The 23,262-nt window shown below is 41.8% G+C and overlaps 1 pseudogene; it reads left to right on the forward strand.

Annotated features, from left to right (window-relative positions):
• The window catches only part of LOC135542706 (TRAF2 and NCK-interacting protein kinase-like), a 58,535-nt pseudogene that overhangs the window by 5,317 nt on the left and 29,956 nt on the right, over positions 1-23,262 (forward strand).

Here is a 23,262-nt window from a genome sequence, read left to right on the forward strand (position 1 = left end):
TTGGGGTCTCAGTTGCTCCAGTGTGTGCCCAAGTGTCACTGTCTTTTTTTTACAAACCTCCTTTCCTCTCCTCTCCTTTCATTTCCTCTCCTTTCTTTATCTGTCCTCTCCTCTCCCGTGAAGTCATTCCTTTATAGATGCACCTTTGAATATGTTGTTTCAACTGTGTTCATTAGGGATGGGAATTGCCAGGGACCTTGCGATATGATATTATCACCATACTTAGGTGCCGATGCGATGTGTATTGCAATTCTCACGATTCTACATGTATTGTGATTCGATACTGTGATTGTATTGCGATTCGATGTTCCAGACATATTGCTCACCATATGTCTGCTACAGGGAGACGAGGGAGAGAGCCACGAGAAAACCAAATCAAAGTCACCGAAATAAAAGTGCTGAAAACAAATTGGCTCCCAATGTAAAAATCAGATGGATAACAAGCTATGAAGGTAATATACTGGGTTTTTGGTACAGGTACAGCCAACTAGCACAAAAATAATGTTGCGATATTGTCCAAACGTTACGATCCAAAAAGAATATCCTGATTATGTAACTGTATCAATATTTTTCCCCCGTCACTAGTGTTCATGTTTGTGTATAATGGACTAGTGTGTGTGTGAAGGTCATGTTGGAATGGGGAGTAGAGTTGTGCTCTGATTGGATAAACAAAAGAGGTCAGCTAGAGGTCAACACTGTTAGCCACAGATAAAGTTTGACAGCCTCTTCCGTATGTGTGTGTGTGTTTCTGTGCATTTGTGAGAGAAAATGCGCAAGAGAGGTGTTTCTGTGAGACTTGCATCTTGTGCATGTGTGTTTGTGTGTCTGCGCGTGCTTGTGTGTGTGGGGTGTGTGAGAGTTATGTGAGTTCAGTTATTGCTGACTATGCTCTCTGACTGAAAGTCACGCCTCATTTGCTGGATGACATTCAGCCTGTCTACTGTAATACACTATACACTACTAATACACTATAGCCATATAGGCCCACTGCAGTATACTGTAGTATATACTAACCCTAACCCTGTCTACTGTAATATAGTAGAGCCATATAGGCCCACTGCTGTACTGCAGTATACTGTAGTATATACTAACCCAGTCTACTGCAGTATACAGTAGTATATAATAACCCTGTCTACTGTAATACACTATAGCCATATAGGCCCACTGCTGTACTGCAGTATACTGTAGTATATACTAACCCTGTCTCCTGCAGTATACTGTAGTATATACTAACCCTGTCTACTGTAATACACTATAGCCAAATAGGCCCACTGCAGTATACTGTAGTATATACTAACCCTGTCTACTGTAATACACTAAAGCCATATAGGCCCACTGCTGTACTGCAGTATACTGTAGTATATACTAACCCTTTCTACTGCAGTATACTGTAGTACAGTGCCTTGCAAAAGTATTAGGCCCCCTTGAACTTTGCGACCTTTTGCCACATTTCAGGCTTCAAACATAAAGATATAAAACTGTATTTTTTTGTGAATATAGGCCCACTACTGTACTGCAGTATAATGTAGTATATACTAACCCTGTCTACTGCAGTATACTGTAGTATGTACTAACCCTGTCTACTGCAGTATACTGTAGTATATACTAATCCTGTCTACTGCAGTATACTGTAGTATATACTAACCCTGTCTACTGTAATACACTATAGCCATATAGGACCACTGCTGTACTGCAGTATACTGTAGTATATACTAACCCTGTCTACTGCAGTATACTGTAGTATATACTAACCCTGTCTACTGCAGTATACTGTAGTATATACTAACCCTGTCTACTGCAGTATACTGTAGTATATACTAACCCTGTCTACTGTAATACACTATAGCCATATAGGACCACTGCTGTACTGCAGTATAATGTAGTATATACTAACCCTGTCTACTGCAGTATACTGTAGTATATACTAACCCTGTCTACTGCAGTATACAGTAGTATATACTAACCCTAACCCTGTCTACTGTAATACACTATAGCCATATAGGCCCACTGCTGTACTGCAGTATACTGTAGTATATACTAACCCTGTCTACTGCAGTATACAGTAGTATATACTAACCCTAACCCTGTCTACTGTAATACACTATAGCCATATAGGCCCACTGCTGTACTGCAGTATACTGTAATATATACTAACCCTGCAGTATACTGTAGTATATACTAACCCTGTCTACTGTAATATACTATAGCCATATAGTCCCACTGCTGTACTGCAGTATACTGTAGTATATACTAACCCTGTCTACTGCAGTATACTGTAGTATATACTAACCCTGTCTACTGCAGTATACTGTAGTATATACTAAACCTGTCTACTGCAGTATACTGTAGTATGTACTAACCGTGTCTACTGCAGTATACTGTAGTATATACTAAACCTGTCTACTGCAGTATACTGTAGTATATACTAAACTTGTCTACTGCAGTATACTGTAGTATATACTAACCCTGTCTACTGTAATACGCTATAGCCATATAGGCCCACTGCTGTACTGCAGTATACTGTAGTATATACTAACCCTAACCCTGTCTACTGTAATACACTATAGCCATATAGGCCCACTGCTGTACTGCAGTATACTGTAATATATACTAACCCTGCAGTATACTGTAGTATATACTAACCCTGTCTACTGTAATATACTATAGCCATATAGTCCCACTGCTGTACTGCAGTATACTGTAGTATATAATAACCCTGTCTACTGCAGTATACTGTAGTATATACTAACCCTGTCTACTGCAGTATACTGTAGTATATACTAAACCTGTCTACTGCAGTATACTGTAGTATATACTAACCGTGTCTACTGCAGTATACTGTAGTATATACTAAACCTGTCTACTGCAGTATACTGTAGTATATACTAACCCTGTCTACTGCAGTATACTGTAGTATATACTAACCCTGTCTACTGCAGTATACTGTAGTATATACTAACCCTGTCTACTGTAATACGCTATAGCCATATAGGCCCACTGCTGTACTGCAGTATACTGTAGTATATACTAACCCTGTCTACTGCAGTATACAGTAGTATATACTAACCCTAACCCTGTCTACTGTAATACGCTATAGCCATATAGTCCCACTGCTGTACTGCAGTATACTGTAGTATATACTAACCCTGTCTACTGCAGGATACTGTAGTATATACTAACCCTGTCTACTGCAGTATACTGTAGTATATACTAAACCTGTCTACTGCAGTATACTGTAGTATATACTAACCCTGTCTACTGCAGGATACTGTAGTATATACTAACCCTGTCTACTGCAGTATACTGTAGTATATACTACACCTGTCTACTGCAGTATACTGTAGTATATACTAACCCTGCCTACTGCAGTATACTGTAGTATATACTAACCCTGTCTACTGCAGTATACTGTAGTATATACTAAACCTGTCTACTGCAGTATACTGTAGTATATACTAACCCTGTCTACTGCAGTATACTGTAGTATATACTAAACCTGTCTACTGCAGTATACTGTAGTATATACTAACCCTGTCTACTGCAGTATACTGTAGTATATACTAAACCTGTCTAGTGCAGTATACTGTAGTATATACTAAACCTGTCTACTGCAGTATACTGTAGTATATACTAACCCTGTCTACTGCAGTATACTGTAGTATATACTAAACCTGTCTTCTGCAGTATACTGTAGTATATACTTACCCTGTCTACGGCAGTATACTGTAGTATATACTAAACTTGTCTACTGCAGTATACTGTAGTATATACTTACCCTGTCTACTGCAGTATACTGTAGTATATACTAAACCTGTCTAGTGCAGTATACTGTAGTATATACTTACCCTGTCTACGGCAGTATACTGTAGTATATACTAAACTTGTCTACTGCAGTATACTGTAGCTGTATCTTTTGACCCCAGTGGAGAGGATCAAAAGTTCCCTGACAACATGAAATAGTGCCTTCACACAGACAGTGTGGTGAAGAAGGCCCAATTGCAGGGCTCTCCAGAGGGTGTTGCGATCTGCCCAACGCATCACCGGGGGCACACAGCACCCGGTCGGGTATAATGTGTATATTTATGTTGTGTGTATACAGGGCACATTTGTAAAAGAGTCCAAGGTCTCTATGTTTTCCCTGTTACAATAAAAGTGACATAAAATCAAAATAACGCTAACGTCTCGCAACTCAAAGGTTGTTTGTTCGAATTTCATCTCGCACAACTTTAGCATTTTAGCTAATTAACAACCTTGCAACTACTTACTACTTTTTAGTCTTTGCAACTACTTAGCATGCCAGCTAGCCCTAACCTTAACCCTTTAAATGTAACCTTAACCCCTCACCTAGCTAATGTTAGCAACAACAAATTGGAATTCGTAACATATAGTACGAATTAGCAACTCGAAAAATATCGTACGAATTGTAAATCGTAACATATCATACGAAATGGATGTGTAGGGCGTGAGATGTGACTGAAATGTTGCGTGTGGGGAGAAAGCAACGCGTTAGAGCGAGAAAGGGTGGAGGAGGAGGCTTGGCTTGAAGCACTGGGCTTCTTGTTATGACATGTGTTATCTGGATTAGGCTAAGATAATTATACCCTCGGAGGAGAGGCTTCTATCAAGGAACTTTAAATGTCCCTTGAACATTCAAAGGCACACTTCCTGCCCTCCAGGACGTCTACAGTACCGGGTGTCACAGGAAGGCCTAGAAGATCATCAAAACCTCAACCACCTGAACCACGGCCTGTTCACCCCACAACCATCTATTCAAATCAATGTTTATTTGTCACGTGTGCCGAATACAACAGGTTTAAACCTTAGAGTGGAATGCTTACTTACAGGCACTAACCAATGGTGCCAAAAAAGGTGTGTGTGTGTGTGTGTGTGTGTGTGTGTGTGTGTAGGTAAAGAAATCAAACAACAGTAAAAAGACATTTGAAAAAAGAGTAGCAAGGCTCTGTACAGACACCTGTTAGTCAGGCTTATTGAGGTAGTATGTACATGTAGGTATCGTTAAAGTGACTATGCATATATGATGAACAGAGAGTAGCAGAACCGTAAAAAGAGGGGTTGGCGGGTGGTGGGACACAATGCAGATAGCCCGGTTAGCCAATGTGCGGGTGCACTGGTTGGTCGGGCCAATTTAGGTCGTATGTACATGAATATATAGTTAAAGTGACTAAGCATATAAGATAAACAGAGAGTAGCAGCAGCGTAAAAGAGGGGGAGGGGGGGGGGGCACACAATGCAAATAGTCCCGGGGTAAAAACTGTTGAGAAGCCTTTTTGTCCTAGACTTGGCACTCCGGTACCGCTTGCCATGCAGTAGTAGAGAGAACAGTCTATAACTGGGGTGGCTGTGGTCTTTGACAATTTTCAGGGCCTTCCTCTGACACTGCCTGGTGTAGAGGTCCTGGATGGCAGGCAGCATAGCCCCAGTGATGTACTGGGCCGTACGCACTACCCTCTGAAGTGCCTTGCGGTCAGAGGCCGAGCAATTGCTGTACCAGGCAGTGATTCAACCGGTCAGGATGCTCTCGATATTGCAGCTGTAGAACTTTTTGAGGATCTCAGGACCCATGACAAGTCTTTTCAGTCTCCTGAGGAGGAATAGGCTTTGTCCTGCCCTCTTCACGACTATCTTGGTGTGTTTGGACCAATCTAGTTTGTTGTTGATGTGGACACCAAGGAACTTGAAGCTCTCAACCTGCTCCACTACAGCCCTGTCGATGAGAATGGGGACGTGCTCGGTGCTCCTTTTCCTGTAGCCCACAATCTCCTTAGTCTTGGTTACATCTAGAAGGCGGAGACAGTACAGGCACTTCCAAGCTGGGGACAAAGAGACTGAGAAACCTCTTCTATCTCCAGGCCAAGAGACTGTTAAACAGTCACCACTAGTCGGCCTCCGCCCAGCACCCCGCCCTGACACTTAGTCACGGTACTTCACCCTACACCTTAGAGTGTTGCCTTATGTACATAGACATGGAACACTAGTCACTTGAATGATGTTTACCTACTGTTTTACCCACTTCATACAGTGGGGCAAAAAAGTATTTAGTCAGCCACCAATTGTGCAAGTTCTCCCACTTAAAAAGATGAGAGAGGCCTGTAATTTCCATCATAGGTACACTTCAACTGTGACAGACAAAATGAGAAAAAAATTCAGAAAATCACATTGTAGGATTTTTTATGAATTTATTTGCAAATTATGGTGGAAAATAAGTTAACTGTTAACTGTAATGTACTGTAGTTAATCGCTTTCTACTTAACCTGTAGTGTAGTTCATCTCTTTATAACTGAACCTGTTAACTGTAATGTAGTGTAATTCATCTCTTTCTAACTGAACCTGTTAACTGTAATGTAGTGTAGTTCATCTCTTTCTAACTGAACCTGCTAACTGTAATGTAGTGTAATTCATCTCTTTCTAACTGAACCTGTTAACTGTAATGTAGTGTAGTTCATCTCTTTCTAACTGAACCTGCTAACTGTAATGTAGTGTAGTTCATCTCTTTCTAACTGAACCTGTTAACTGTAATGTACTGTAGTGTTCATATCTTTCTAACTGAACCTGTTAACTGTAATGTACTGTAGTGTTCATCTCTATCTAACTGAACCTGCTATCTGTAATGTAATTAATCTCTTTCTAACTGAACCTGTTAACTGTAATGTACTGTAGTGTTCATATATTTCTAACTGAACCTGCTAACTGTAATGTACTGTAGTGTTCATCTCTTTCTAACTTAACCTGCTAACTGTAATGTAGTGTAATTCATCTCTTTATAACTGAACCTGTTAACTGTAATGTACTGTAGTGTTCATCTCTTTCTAATTTAACCTGCTAACTGTAATGTAGTGTAGTTCATCTCTTTCTAACTGAATCTGTTGACTGTAATGTAGTGTAGTTCATCTCTTTCTAACTGAACCTGTTAACTGTAATGTAGTGTAATTCATCTCTTTATAACTGAACCTGTTAACTGTAATGTACTGTAGTGTTCATATCTTTCTAATTTAACCTGCTAACTGTAATGTAGTGTAGTTCATCTCTTTCTAACTGAATCTGTTAACTGTAATGTAGTGTAATTCAACTCTTTATAACTGAACCTGTTAACTGTAATGTACTGTAGTGTTCATCTCTTTCTAACTGAACCTGCTAACTGTAATGTAGTGTAGTTCATCTCTTTATAACTGAACCTGTTAACTGTAATGTACTGTAGTGTTCATCTCTTTCTAACTGAACCTGCTAACTGTAATGTAGTGTAGTTCATCTCTTTCTAACTGAACCTGTTAACTGTAATGTAGTGTAATTCATCTCTTTCTAACTGAACCTGCTAACTGTAATGTAGTGTAGTGTTCATCTCTTTCTAACTGAAGCTGTTAACTGTAATGTAGTGTAATTCATCTCTTTCTATCTGAACCTGCTAACTGTAATGTAGTGTAGTTCATCTCTTTCTAACTGAACCTGTTAACTGTAATGTAGTGTAATTCATATCTTTCTAACTGAACCTGTTAACTGTAATGTACTGTAGTGTTCATCTCTTTCTAACTGAACCTGTTAACTGTAATGTAGTGTAGTTCATCTCTTTCTAACTGAACCTGTTAACTGTAATGTAGTGTAGTTCATCTCTTTCTAACTGAACCTGCTGACTGTAATGTAGTGTAATTCATCTCTTTCTAACTGAACCTGTTAACTGTAATGTAGTGTAATTTATCTATTTTTAACTGAACCTGCTAACTGTAATGTAGTGTAGTGTTCATCTCTTTCTAACTGAACCTGTTGACTGTAATGTAGTGTAGTTCATCTCTTTCTAACTGAACCTGTTGACTGTAATGTAGTGTAGTTCATCTCTTTCTAACTGAACCTGCTAACTGTAATGTAGTGTAGTTAATCTCTTTCTAACTGAACCTGTTAACTGTAATGTAGTGTAGTTCATCTCTTTCTAACTGAACCTGTTGACTGTAATGTAGTGTAGTTCATCTCTTTCTAACTGAACCTGCTAACTGTAATGTAGTGTAGTGTTCATCTCTTTCTAACTGAACCTGTTAACTGTAATGTAGTGTAGTTCATCTCTTTCTAACTGAACCTGTTGACTGTAATGTAGTGTAGTTCATCTCTTTCTAACTGAACCTGCTAACTGTAATGTAGTGTAGTTCATCTCTTTCTAACTGAACCTGTTAACTGTAATGTAGTGTAGTTCATCTCTTTCTAACTGAACCTGCTGACTGTAATGTAGTGTAATTCATCTCTTTCTAACTGAACCTGCTAACTGTAATGTAGTGTAGTTCATCTCTTTCTAACTGAACCTGCTAACTGTAATGTAGTGTAGTTCATCTCTTTCTAACTGAACCTGTTGACTGTAATGTAGTGTAGTTCATCTCTTTCTAACTGAACCTGCTGACTGTAATGTAGTGTAATTCATCTCTTGCTAACTGAACCTGTTAACTGTAATGTAGTGTAATTCATCTCTTTATAACTGAACCTGTTAACTGTAATGTACTGTAGTGTTCATATCTTTCTAATTTAACCTGCTAACTGTAATGTAGTGTAGTTCATCTCTTTCTAACTGAATCTGTTAACTGTAATGTAGTGTAATTCAACTCTTTATAACTGAACCTGTTAACTGTAATGTACTGTAGTGTTCATCTCTTTCTAACTGAACCTGCTAACTGTAATGTAGTGTAGTTCATCTCTTTATAACTGAACCTGTTAACTGTAATGTACTGTAGTGTTCATCTCTTTCTAACTGAACCTGCTAACTGTAATGTAGTGTAGTTCATCTCTTTCTAACTGAACCTGTTAACTGTAATGTAGTGTAATTCATCTCTTTCTAACTGAACCTGCTAACTGTAATGTAGTGTAGTGTTCATCTCTTTCTAACTGAACCTGTTAACTGTAATGTAGTGAAGTTCATCTCTTTCTAACTGAACCTGCTAACTGTAATGTAGTGTAGTGTTCATCTCTTTCTAACTGAAGCTGTTAACTGTAATGTAGTGTAATTCATCTCTTTCTATCTGAACCTGTTAACTGTAATGTAGTGTAGTTCATCTCTTTCTAACTGAACCTGTTAACTGTAATGTAGTGTAGTTCATCTCTTTCTAACTGAACCTGCTGACTGTAATGTAGTGTAATTCATCTCTTTCTAACTGAACCTGTTAACTGTAATGTAGTGTAATGTATCTATTTTTAACTGAACCTGCTAACTGTAATGTAGTGTAGTGTTCATCTCTTTCTAACTGAACCTGTTGACTGTAATGTAGTGTAGTTCATCTCTTTCTAACTGAACCTGTTGACTGTAATGTAGTGTAGTTCATCTCTTTCTAACTGAACCTGCTAACTGTAATGTAGTGTAGTTAATCTCTTTCTAACTGAACCTGTTAACTGTAATGTAGTGTAGTTCATCTCTTTCTAACTGAACCTGTTAACTGTAATGTAGTGTAGTTCATCTCTTTCTAACTGAACCTGCTAACTGTAATGTAATGTAGTGTAGTGTTCATCTCTTTCTAACTGAACCTGTTAACTGTAATGTAGTGTAGTTCATCTCTTTCTAACTGAACCTGTTGACTGTAATGTAGTGTAGTTCATCTCTTTCTAACTGAACCTGCTAACTGTAATGTAGTGTAGTTCATCTCTTTCTAACTGAACCTGTTAACTGTAATGTAGTGTAGTTCATCTCTTTCTAACTGAACCTGCTGACTGTAATGTAGTGTAATTCATCTCTTTCTAACTGAACCTGCTAACTGTAATGTAGTGTAGTTCATCTCTTTCTAACTGAACCTGCTAACTGTAATGTAGTGTAGTTCATCTCTTTCTAACTGAACCTGTTGACTGTAATGTAGTGTAGTTCATCTCTTTCTAACTGAACCTGCTGACTGTAATGTAGTGTAATTCATCTCTTGCTAACTGAACCTGTTAACTGTAATGTAGTGTAATTCATCTCTTTCTAACTGAACCTGTTAACTGTAATGTAGTGTAGTTCATCTCTTTCTAACTGAACCTGTTAACTGTAATGTACTGTAGTGTTCATCTCTTTCTAACTGAACCTGCTGACTGTAATGTAGTGTAGTTCCTCTCTTTCTAACTGAACCTGTTAACTGTAATGTAGTGTAGTTCATCTCTTTCTAACTGAACCTGCTAACTGTAATGTAGTGTATTGTTCATCTCTTTCTAACTGAACCTGTTAACTGTAATGTAGTGTAGTTCATCTCTTTCTAACTGAACCTGTTGACTGTAATGTAGTGTAGTGTTCATCTCTTTCTAACTGAACCTGTTAACTGTAATGTACTGTAGTGTTCATCTCTTTCTAACTGAACCTGCTGACTGTAATGTAGTGTAGTTCATCTCTTTCTAACTGAACCTGCTGACTGTAATGTAGTGTAATTCATCTCTTTCTAACTGAACCTGTTAACTGTAATGTAGTGTAATTAATCTCTTTCTAACTGAACCTGCTGACTGTAATGTAGTGTAATTCATCTCTTTCTAACTGAACCTGTTAACTGTAATGTAGTGTAGTTCATCTCTTTCTAACTGTAGTTCATCTCTTCTAACTGAACCTGTTAACTGTAATGTACTGTAGTGTTCATCTCTTTCTAACTGAACCTGCTGACTGTAATGTAGTGTAGTTCATCTCTTTCTAACTGAACCTGTTGACTGTAATGTAGTGTAATTCATCTCTTTCTAACTGAACCTGTTGACTGTAATGTAGTGTAGTTCATCTCTTTCTAACTGAACCGATTAACTGTAATGTAGTGTTATTCATCTCTTTCTAACTGAACCTATTAACTGTAATGTAGTGTAGTGTTCATCTCTTTCTAACTGAACCTGTTAACTGTAATGTAGTGTAGTTCATCTCTTTCTAACTGAACCTGATTAACTGTAATGTAGTGTAATTCATCTCTTTCTAACTGAACCTGTTAACTGTAATGTAGTGTAGTTCATCTCTTTCTAACTGAACCGATTAACTGTAATGTAGTGTAATTCATCTCTTTCTAACTGAACCTGTTAACTGTAATGTAGTGTAGTTCATCTCTTTCTAACTGAACCGATTAACTGTAATGTAGTGTAATTCATCTCTTACTAACTGAACCTATTAACTGTAATGTAGTGTAGTGTTCATCTCTTTCTAACTGAACCTGTTAACTGTAATGTAGTGTAATTCATCTCTTTCTAACTGAACCTATTAACTGTAATGTAGTGTAATTCATCTCTTTCTAACTGAACCTATTAACTGTAATGTAGTGTAGTGTTCATCTCTTTCTAACTGAACCGATTAACTGTAATGTAGTGTAATTCATCTCTTTCTAACTGAACCTATTAACTATAATGTAGTGTAATTCATCTCTTTCTAACTGAACCTATTAACTGTAATGTAGTGTAATTCATCTCTTTCTAACTGAACCTATTAACTGTAATGTAGTGTAATTCATCTCTTTCTAACTGAACCTATTAACTGTAATGTAGTGTAGTTCATCTCTTTCTAACTGAACCTATTAACTGTAATGTAGTGTAATTCATCTCTTTCTAACTGAACCTATTAACTGTAATGTAGTGTAATTCACCTCTTTCTAACTGAACCTATTAACTGTAATGTAGTGTAATTCATCTCTTTCTAACTGAACCTATTAACTGTAATGTACTGTAGTGTTCATCTCTTTCTAACTGAACCTATTAACTGTAATGTAGTGTAGTTCATCTCTTTCTAACTGAACCTATTAACTGTAATGTAGTGTAATTCATCTCTTTCTAACTGAACCTATTAACTGTAATGTACTGTAGTGTTCATCTCTTTCTAACTGAACCTATTAACTGTAATGTAGTGTAATTCATCTCTTTCTAACTGAACCTGCTAACTGTAATGTAGTGTAGTGTTCATCTCTTTCTAACTGAACCTGTTGACTGTAATGTAGTGTAGTTCATCTCTTTCTAACTGAACCTGCTAACTGTAATGTAGTGTAGTTCATCTCTTTCTAACTGAACCTGCTAACTGTAATGTAGTGTAGTGTTCATCTCTTTCTAACTGAACCTGTTAACTGTAATGTAGTGTAGTTCATCTCTTTCTAACTGAACCTGTTGACTGTAATGTAGTGTAGTTCATCTCTTTCTAACTGAACCTGCTAACTGTAATGTAGTGTAGTTCATCTCTTTCTAACTGAACCTGTTAACTGTAATGTAGTGTAGTTCATCTCTTTCTAACTGAACCTGCTGACTGTAATGTAGTGTAATTCATCTCTTTCTAACTGAACCTGCTAACTGTAATGTAGTGTAGTTCATCTCTTTCTAACTGAACCTGCTAACTGTAATGTAGTGTAGTTCATCTCTTTCTAACTGAACCTGTTAACTGTAATGTAGTGTAGTTCATCTCTTTCTAACTGAACCTGCTGACTGTAATGTAGTGTAATTCATCTCTTGCTAACTGAACCTGTTAACTGTAATGTAGTGTAATTCATCTCTTTCTAACTGAACCTGCTGACTGTAATGTAGTGTAGTTCATCTCTTTCTAACTGAACCTGTTGACTGTAATGTAGTGTAGTGTTCATCTCTTTCTAACTGAACCTGTTAACTGTAATGTAGTGTAATTCATCTCTTTCTAACTGAACCTGCTGACTGTAATGTAGTGTAATTCATCTCTTTCTAACTGAACCTGTTAACTGTAATGTAGTGTAGTTCATCTCTTTCTAACTGAACCTGTTAACTGTAATGTACTGTAGTGTTCATCTCTTTCTAACTGAACCTGCTGACTGTAATGTAGTGTAGTTCATCTCTTTCTAACTGAACCTGTTAACTGTAATGTAGTGTAGTTCATCTCTTTCTAACTGAACCTGCTAACTGTAATGTAGTGTAGTGTTCATCTCTTTCTAACTGAACCTGTTAACTGTAATGTAGTGTAGTTCATCTCTTTCTAACTGAACCTGTTGACTGTAATGTAGTGTAGTGTTCATCTCTTTCTAACTGAACCTGTTAACTGTAATGTACTGTAGTGTTCATCTCTTTCTAACTGAACCTGCTGACTGTAATGTAGTGTAATTCATCTCTTTCTAACTGAACCTGTTAACTGTAATGTAGTGTAATTCATCTCTTTCTAACTGAACCTGCTGACTGTAATGTAGTGTAATTCATCTCTTTCTAACTGAACCTGTTAACTGTAATGTAGTGTAGTTCATCTCTTTCTAACTGAACCTGTTAACTGTAATGTACTGTAGTGTTCATCTCTTTCTAACTGAACCTGTTAACTGTAATGTAGTGTAATTCATCTCTTTCTAACTGAACCTGCTGACTGTAATGTAATGTAATTCATCTCTTTCTAACTGAACCTGTTAACTGTAATGTAGTGTAGTTCATCTCTTTCTAACTGAACCTGTTAACTGTAATGTACTGTAGTGTTCATCTCTTTCTAACTGAACCTGTTAACTGTAATGTAGTGTAGTTCATCTCTTTCTAACTGAACCTGCTAACTGTAATGTAGTGTAGTGTTCATCTCTTTCTAACTGAACCTGTTAACTGTAATGTAGTGTAGTTCATCTCTTTCTAACTGAACCTGTTGACTGTAATGTAGTGTAGTGTTCATCTCTTTCTAACTGAACCTGTTAACTGTAATGTACTGTAGTGTTCATCTCTTTCTAACTGAACCTGCTGACTGTAATGTAGTGTAATTCATCTCTTTCTAACTGAACCTGTTAACTGTAATGTAGTGTAATTCATCTCTTTCTAACTGAACCTGCTGACTGTAATGTAGTGTAATTCATCTCTTTCTAACTGAACCTGTTAACTGTAATGTAGTGTAGTTCATCTCTTTCTAACTGAACCTGTTAACTGTAATGTACTGTAGTGTTCATCTCTTTCTAACTGAACCTGCTGACTGTAATGTAGTGTAGTTCATCTCTTTCTAACTGAACCTGTTGACTGTAATGTAGTGTAATTCATCTCTTTCTAACTGAACCTGTTGACTGTAATGTAGTGTAGTTCATCTCTTTCTAACTGAACCGATTAACTGTAATGTAGTGTAATTCATCTCTTTCTAACTGAACCTATTAACTGTAATGTAGTGTAGTGTTCATCTCTTTCTAACTGAACCTGTTAACTGTAATGTAGTGTAGTTCATCTCTTTCTAACTGAACCGATTAACTGTAATGTAGTGTAATTCATCTCTTTCTAACTGAACCTGTTAACTGTAATGTAGTGTAGTTCATCTCTTTCTAACTGAACCGATTAACTGTAATGTAGTGTAATTCATCTCTTTCTAACTGAACCTATTAACTGTAATGTAGTGTAGTGTTCATCTCTTTCTAACTGAACCTGTTAACTGTAATGTAGTGTAGTTCATCTCTTTCTAACTGAACCGATTAACTGTAATGTAGTGTAATTCATCTCTTTCTAACTGAACCTGTTAACTGTAATGTAGTGTAGTTCATCTCTTTCTAACTGAACCGATTAACTGTAATGTAGTGTAATTCATCTCTTTCTAACTGAACCTATTAACTGTAATGTAGTGTAGTGTTCATCTCTTTCTAACTGAACCGATTAACTGTAATGTAGTGTAATTCATCTCTTTCTAACTGAACCTATTAACTGTAATGTAGTGTAATTCATCTCTTTCTAACTGAACCTATTAACTGTAATGTAGTGTAGTGTTCATCTCTTTCTAACTGAACCGATTAACTGTAATGTAGTGTAATTCATCTCTTTCTAACTGAACCTATTAACTGTAATGTAGTGTAATTCATCTCTTTCTAACTGAACCTATTAACTGTAATGTAGTGTAATTCATCTCTTTCTAACTGAACCTATTAACTGTAATGTAGTGTAGTTCATCTCTTTCTAACTGAACCTATTAACTGTAATGTAGTGTAATTCATCTCTTTCTAACTGAACCTATTAACTGTAATGTAGTGTAATTCATCTCTTTCTAACTGAACCTATTATCTGTAATGTAGTGTAATTCATCTCTTTCTAACTGAACCTATTAACTGTAATGTAGTGTAATTCATCTCTTTCTAACTGAACCTATTAACTGTAATGTAGTGTAATTCATCTCTTTCTAACTGAACCTATTAACTGTAATGTAGTGTAATTCATCTCTTTCTAACTGAACCTATTAACTGTAATGTATTGTAATTCATCTCTTTCTAACTGAACCTATTAACTGTAATGTACTGTAGTGTTCATCTCTTTCTAACTGAACCTATTAACTGTAATGTAGTGTAGTTCATCTCTTTCTAACTGAACCTATTAACTGTAATGTAGTGTAATTCATCTCTTTCTAACTGAACCTATTAACTGTAATGTACTGTAGTGTTCATCTCTTTCTAACTGAACCTATTAACTGTAATGTAGTGTAATTCATCTCTTTCTAAATGAACCTATTAACTGTAATGTAGTGTAATTCATCTCTTTATAACTGAACCTATTAACTGTAATGTAGTGTAATTCATCTCTTTATAACTGAACCTATTAACTGTAATGTACAGTAGTGTTCATCTCTTTCTAACTGAACCGATTAACTGTAATGTAGTGTAATTCATCTCTTTCTAACTGAATCTGTTGACTGTAATGTAGTGTAATTCATCTCTTTCTAACTGAACCTATTAACTGTAATGTAGTGTAATTCATCTCTTTCTAACTGAACCTATTAACTGTAATGTAGTGTAATTCATCTCTTTCTAACTGAACCTATTAACTGTAATGTAGTGTAATTCATCTCTTTATAACTGAACCTATTAACTGTAATGTACTGTAGTCTCTTGTTTCTTCTTCTCCCTTGGCATCCAAGATCCATCAACGCTCCCTCTTTCCACCTCTCTCTCTGTTATTCTCTCTCTCTCCCTTGCAAACTAAGGTGATTTTGGGAATCCATCCATCCATCTATCTCTCTCTCTCTCTCTCTCTCTCTCTCTCTCTCTCTCTGTTCTCCACTCTGCATGCAGTTCTTATCAATATATAATGACATTTTTCCATCATGTATTTTGTGTGTGTGTGTAAATCTGTCCCTACATTTCTCTGTTCCATATGAAAAGCCTTAATGGCCTGTGTGTGTGTGTGTGTGTGTGTGTGTGTGTGTGTGTGTGTGTGTGTGTGTGTGTGTGTGTGTGTGTGTGTGTGTGTGTGTGTGTGTGTGTGTGTGTGTGTGTGTGTGTGTGTGTGTGTGTGTGTGTGTGTGTGTGTGTGTCTACCCTTAGAGCTGATAAAAGATCCAGAAATAGAGAACATACTGAATAATTTCTCTCCATCGTTCTCTCTCTTTTCATCGTTCCCCCTCTCTCTCTTTCATCGTTCCCTCTCTCTTTTCATCATTCCCCTCTCTCTCTTTTCATCATTCCCCCCTCTCTCTTTTCATCATTCCCCCTCTCACTCTTTTCATCGTTTTCCCTCTCTCTTTTCATCGTTTTCCCTCTCTCTTTTTAACGTTCCCCCTCTCTCTCTTTTCATCGTTCCCCCTCTCTCTTTTCATCGTTCCCTCTTTCTCTCTTTTCAACGTTCCCCCTCTCTCTTTTCATCGTCCCCCCCTCTCTCTCTTCATCGTTCTCCCTCTCTCTCTTTTCAACGTTCCCCCTCTCTCTCTTTTCATCGTTTTCCCTCTCTTTTCAACGTTCCCCCTCTCTCTTTTCAACGTTCCCCCCTCTCTCTTTTCATTGTTCCCCCTCTCTCTCTCCTCATCTCTCCTCAACACTACTGTAAACTCTGACTGCCTAAGGAGAGACCCGGTCGGGCACAGAGAACACTACTGTAAACTCTGACTGCCTAAGGAGAGACCCGGTCGGGCACAGAGAACACTACTGTAAACTCTGACTGCCTAAGGAGAGACCCGGTCGGGCACAGAGAACACTACTGTAAACTCTGACTGCCTAAGGAGAGACCCGGTCGGGCACAGAGAACACTACTGATGGATTGATGTGTTGATTGACCACATCAGTTTGTGTCAATACCATTATTTAAAAATAGAAGACACACAACACTTTAGAGTATGATTCACACACGCACGCAAGCGTAGAGTGATGTGTGTCTGGTACAGTGTGTACTACAGTGTGTACATGACGTGCTTGTGGTTTGTGCATCGCTGACGGTTATTGGTCAATTTAAAACAGATCTGGAGTGGAATTTGTGTTATCAGGGAAAAGGGGCGGGTCTTGATCAAATGTAGATGAGAATGGGATTATTAGCCGTGGGAAGAACGCCACTCCTTTACCTAATCTCACCTGTCCTCTACGGCTCTCTTTCCCCTCTCTCTCCCACCCCCCCTCCCGCTCTCTCTCCCTCCCCCTTCCTTTTCTGTGGAAAAACTTTAAAGATAGTTATCTCTTCACCTACCATGAGTCATGTTGCTAACGACACACAAACCCACAATCTTGCACACACACACAACTGGCAGTGTGTTCATTAGGCCACTCCTCCCCCGAGGCTACACGCTCCACTTACCCACAATGCACCCCTCACCCACCCAGACCTTCCTGGGTCAATTAGCCTGGTATCAATAATGACTTCAGTGTGAGGGAGAGAGACAGGATTAGGGATGTCTCTCATTAGCCTCTTCTCATTAGCCTCCTCGCATTAGCCTCCTCTCCTTAGCCTCCGCTCCCCTCTCCTTTCCTTAGCCTCCTCTCCTTTGCCTCTGCTCCTCTCTCCTCTCCTTAGCCTCCTCTCCTTAGCCTCCGCTCCCCTCTCCTTTCCTTAGCCTCCTCTCATTAGCCTCTGCTCCTCTCTCCTCTCCTTAGCCTCCTCTCATTAGCCTCTGCTCCTCTCTCCTCCTTAGCCTCCTCTCATTTGCCTCTGCTCTCTCTCCTCTCTCCTTAGCCTCCTCTCATTTGCCTCTGCTCCTCTCTCCCTCTCCTTAGCCTCCTCTCCTTAGCCTCCGCTCCTCTCCCTTTCCTTAGCCTCCTTTGCCTCTGCTCCTCTCTCTCCCTTAGCCTCCTCCACTCCCCTCCTTTCCTTAGCCTCCTCTCATTTGCCTCTGCTCCTCTCTCCTCTCCTTAGCCTCCTCTCATTAGCCTCTGCTCCTCTCTCCTCTCCTTAGCCTCCTCTCCTTAGCCTCCGCTCCCCTCTCCTTTCCTTAGCCTCCTCAGCCTCCTCTCAGCCTCCTCTCCGCTCCCCTTAGCCTCTGCTCCCTCTTCTTTCCTTAGCCTCCTCTCATTAGCCTCTGCTCCTCTCTCCTCTCCTTAGCCTCCTCTCCTTAGCCTCCGCTCCCCTCTCCTTTCCTTACCCTCCTCTCATTAGCCTCTGCTCCTCTCTCCTCTCCTTAGCCTCCTCTCATTTGCCTCTGCTCCTCTCTCCTCTCCTTAGCCTCCTCTCATTAGCCTCTGCTCCTCTCTCCTCTCCTTAGCCTCCTCTCATCTCCTTAGCCTCTGCTCCTCTCCTTTCCTTAGCCTCCTTCCTCTGCCTCCTCTCCTTAGCCTCCTCTCATTCCCTCTCCTTTCCTTAGCCTCCTCTCATTTGCCTCTGCTCCTCCTCTCCCTCTCCTTAGCCTCCTCTCATTAGCCTCCGCTCCCCTCTTCTTTCCTTAGCCTCCTCTCATTAGCCTCTGCTCCTCTCTCCTCTCCTTAGCCTCCTCTCCTTAGCCTCCGCTCCACTCTCCTTTCCTTAGCCTCCTCTCATTAGCCTCTGCTCCTCTCTCCTCTCCTTAGCCTCCTCTCCTTAGCCTCCTCTCCTCCTCCCTCCTCCTCTCCTTAGCCTCCTCTCATCCTTAGCCTCCTCTCATTCCTCTGCCTCTCTCCTCTCCTTAGCCTCCTCTCATTAGCCTCTGCTCCTCTCTCCTCCTCCTCCTCTCCTTAGCCTCCTCTCCCTCCGCCTCCCCTCCTTTCCTTAGCCTCCTCTCAGCCTCCTCCTCCTCCTCTCCTTAGCCTCCTCTCCTTAGCCTCCGCTCCTCTCATTTGCTCTCTCTTTCCTTAGCCTCCTCTCCTTAGCCTCCGCTCCCTCTCCTCTCCTTAGCCTCCTCTCATTAGCCTCTGCTCCTCTCTCCTCTCCTTAGCCTCCTCTCCTTAGCCTCCTCCTCTCCCTTAGCCTCCTCTCATTAGCCTCCCTCTCTCCTTTCCTTAGCCTCCTCTCCTTAGCCTCCGCTCTCTCTCTCCTTAGCCTCCTCTCATTAGCCTCCTCTCTTCTCCTTAGCCTCCTCTCATTAGCCTCCGCTCCTCCTCTCCTTTCCTTAGCCTCCTCTCATTAGCCTCTCTCATTAGCTCCTCTTTTTCCTTAGCCTCCTCTTAGCCTCTGCTCCTCTCTCCTCTCCTTAGCCTCCTCTCATTAGCCTCCTCTCCTCCTCCTTAGCCTCCTCCTCCCCTCTCCTCCCTTAGCCTCCTCTCATTAGCCTCTGCTCCTCTCTCCTCTCCTTAGCCTCTCTCCTTAGCCTCCGCTCCTCCTCTTCTTTCCTTAGCCTCCTCTCCTTAGCCTCCGCTCCCCTCTCCTTTCCTTAGCCTCCTCTCATTAGCCTCTCTCCTTAGCTCCTCTCTCCTTAGCCTCCTCTCCCTTAGCCTCCTCTCCTCCTCTCATTAGCCTCCTGCTCCTCTCCCTCTCCTTAGCCTCCTCTCATTAGCCTCTGCTCCTCTCTCCTCTCCTTAGCCTCCTCTCATTAGCCTCCGCTCCTCTCTCCTCTCCTTAGCCTCCTCTCCTTAGCCTCCTCTCCTTAGCCTCCGCTCCCCTCTCCTTTCCTTAGCCTCCTCTCATTAGCCTCCTCTCCTTAGCCTCCCTCTCCTTTCCTTAGCCTCCTCTCATTAGCCTCCTCTCCTTAGCCTCCGCTCCCTCTCCTTTCCTTAGCCTCCTCTCATTAGCCTCTGCTCCTCTCTCCTCCTTAGCCTCCTCTCCTTAGCCTCTGCTCCTCTCTCCTCTCCTTAGCCTCCTCTCATTAGCCTCCTCTCATTAGCCTCCGCTCCCCTCTCCTTTCCTTAGTCTCCTCTCATTAGCCTCCTCTCATTAGCCTCCTCCTCTCCTCTCATTCCTCCCTTAGCCTCCGCTCCTTAGCCTCCTCTTAGCCTCCTCTCCCTCCCCTCCTTCCTCCTTAGCCTCCTCTCATTAGCCTCTGCTCCTCTCTCCTCTCCTTAGCCTCCTCTCATTAGCCTCCTCCGCTCCCCTCTCTTAGCCTTTCCTTAGCCTCCTCTCCTTAGCCTCCTCTCCTTAGCCTCCTCTCTCTCAGCCTCCCCTCTCCTTTCCTTAGCCTCCTCTCATTAGCCTCTGCTCCTCTCCCTCTCCTTAGCCTCCTCTCCTTAGCCTCCTGCTCCTCTCTCCTCCTCCTTAGCCTCCTCTCCTTAGCCTCCTCTCCTTTCCTTAGCCTCCTCTCCCCTCTTCTTTCCTCTCCTTAGCCTCCTCTCCTTAGCCTCCTCCGCTCCCCTCTCCTTTCCTTAGCCTCCTCTCCCTCTGCTTCTTTCCTTCCTTAGCCTCCTCCCTCCTCCGCTCCCTCTCTCCTTTCCTTAGCCTCCTCTCATTAGCCTCTGCTCCTCTCTCCTCTCCTTAGCCTCCTCTCCTTAGCCTCCGCTCCCTCTCCTTTCCTTAGCCTCCTCTGCCCTTAGCCTCCTCCTCTCTTAGCCTCCTCTCCTTAGCCTCCGCTCCCCTCTCCTTAGCCTCCTCCCTTAGCCTCCTCTCCTTAGCCTCCTCTCCTTAGCCTCCGCTCCTTCTCCTCTCCTTAGCCTCCTCTCCTTAGCCTCCTCCCTCCTCTCCTTAGCCTCCCCTCTCCTTTCATTAGCCTCCTCTCTCCTTCCTTAGCCTCCTCCCTTAGCCTCCTCTCCTTAGCCTCTCTCTCTTTCCTTAGCCTCCTCTCCTTAGCCTCCTCTCCCTTCCTTAGCCTCCTCTCCTTAGCCTCCTCCCTTAGCCTCCTTAGCCTCCTCTCCTTAGCCTCTCCCTCTCCTCCTCTCCTTAGCCTCTGCTCCTCTCTCCTTCCTTAGCCTCCTCTCCTTAGCCTCCTCTCTCCTTAACCTCCTGCTCCTCTCTCCTCCCTCCTTAGCCTCCTTTCCTTAGCCTCCTCTCCTTAGTCTCTCCCTCCTCTCCTTAGCCTCCGCTCCCCTCTCCTTTCCTTAGCCTCCTCTCCTTAGCATCCTCTCCCTAACCTCCGCTCACCTCTCCTTTCCTTAGCCTCCTCTCCTTAACCTCCGCTCCCCTCTCCTTTCCTTAGCCTCCTCTCCTTAGCCTCCTCTCCTTAGCCTCCTCTCCTTAGCTCCTGCTCCTCTCCTTTCCTTAGCCTCCTCTCCCTCCTCTCCTTAACCTCTCTCCTTAGCCTCCCTTCCTCCCTTTCCTTAGCCTCCTCTCATTAGCCTCCTCTCCTTAACCTCTGCTCCCCTCTCCTTTCCTTAGCCTCCTCTCCCTAACCTCCGCTCCCTTCTCCTTTCCTTAGCCTCCTCTCATTAGCCTCCTCTCTTTAGTCTCCGCTCACATCTCCTTTCCTTAGCCTCCTCTCCTTAGCCTTCTCTCCTCTCCTCTCTCCTTTTCCTCCTCTCCTCTCATCAGCCTTCTCTCCTCTTGGTAGCCTTCTCTCCTCTCCTCTCCTTAGCCTTCTCTCCTCTTCTCTCTGTAGCCTTCTCTCCTCTCGGTAGCCTTCTCTCCTCTCCTCTCCTTAGCCTTCTCTCCTCTTCTCTCTGTAGCCTTCTCTCCTCTCGGTAGCCTTCTCTCCTCTCCTCTCTTTAGCCTCCTCTCCTTAGACTTCTCTCCTCTCCTCTCCTCTCCTCTCCTCTCCTGTCCTCTCCTCTCCTCTCCTCTCCTTAGCCTTCTCTCTTCTCCTCTCTGTATCATTATCTCCTCTCCTCTCTGTATCCTTCTCTCTTCTCCTCTCTGTATCCTTCTCTCCTCTCTTCTCCTCTCTGTATCCTTCTCTTCTCTCCTCTCTTTATCCTTCTCTCCTCTCTGTCTCCTTCTCTCCTCTCCGCTCTGTATCCTTCTCTCCTCTCTGTATCCTTCTCTTCTCTCCTCTCTGTATCCTTCTCTCCTCTCCTCTCTGTATCCTTCTATCCTCTCCTTTCTGTAGCCTTCTCTCCTCTCCTCTCTGTATCATTCTCTTCTCTCCTCTCTGTATCCTTCTCTCCTCTCAGCTCTGTATCCTCTTCTCTCCTCTCTGTAGCCTTATCTCCTCCCCTCTCTGTAGCCTTCTCTCCTCTCCTCTCTGTATCCTTCTCTTCTCTCCTCTCCGTATCCTTCTCTCCTCACCTCTGTATCCTTCTCTCCTCTCCTCTCTGTATCCTTCTCTCCTCTCCTCTCTGTATCCTTCTCTCCTCTCCTCTCTGTATCATTCTCTCCTCTCCTCTCTGTAGCCTTCTCTCCTCTCCTCTCTGTAGCCTTCTCTCCTCTCCTCTCTGTATCCTTCTCCTCTCCTCTCTGTAGCCTTCTCTCCTCTCCTCTCTGTATCCTCTCTCCTCTCTGTAGCCTTCTCTCCTCTCCTCTCTGTATCCTTCTCTCCTCTCCTCTCTGTATCATTCTCTCCTCTCCTCTCTGTAGCCTTCTCTCCTCTCCTCTCTGTAGCCTTCTCTCCTCTCCTCTCTGTAGCCTTCTCTCCTCTCCTCTCTGTATCCTTCTCTCCTCTCCTCTCTGTATCCTTCTCTTCTCTCCTCTCTGTAGCCTTATCTCCTCCCCTCTCTGTAGCCTTCTCTCCTCTCCTCTCTGTATCCTTCTCTTCTCTCCTCTCTGTATCCTTCTCTTCTCTCCTCTCCATATCCTTCTCTTCTCTCCTCTGTATCCTTCTCTCCTCTCTGTATCCTTCTCTTCTCTCCTCTCTGTATCCTTCTCTTCTCTCCTCTCTGTATCCTTCTCTCCTCTCCTCTCTGTATCCTTCTCCTCTCTGTAGCCTTCTCTCCTCTCTGTAGCCTTCTCTCCTCTCATCTCTGTAACATTCTCTCCTCTCAGCTCTTCTCCTCTCCTCTCCTCCTCTCCTCTCCTCTCCTCTCCTCTCTGCATCCTTCTCTCCTCTCCTCTCCTCTCTGTATCCTTCTCTCTTCTCCTCTCTGTATCATTCTCTCCTCTCCTCTCCTCTCTGTAGCCTTCTCTCCTCTCCTGTCTGTAGCCTTCTCTCCTCTCCTCTCTGTAGCCTTCTCTCCTCTCCTCTCTGTAGCCTTCTCCCCTCTCCTCTCCTCTGTGTATCCTTCTCTCTCTCTCTCTCTCTCTCTCTCTCTCTCTCTCTCTGTCTCTGTCTCTGTCTCTGTGTGTGTAAATCTCCTCGGTTGTTATTAATTTGACCTCCGGAACTGCTAGAGTGAAACACTGATTTGCTGAACCTGGCTCTCCAGCTCACACTGCGGTGTGTGTGTGTTTACGTGTGCATGTCTCATCTTTAGAGTATATACAGTACTATACACCCCCTGTGTAGCTCCA

This window comes from Oncorhynchus masou, chromosome 6 (assembly GCF_036934945.1).
Source record: "Oncorhynchus masou masou isolate Uvic2021 chromosome 6, UVic_Omas_1.1, whole genome shotgun sequence".
Classification (NCBI taxonomy): Eukaryota; Metazoa; Chordata; class Actinopteri; order Salmoniformes; family Salmonidae; genus Oncorhynchus; species Oncorhynchus masou.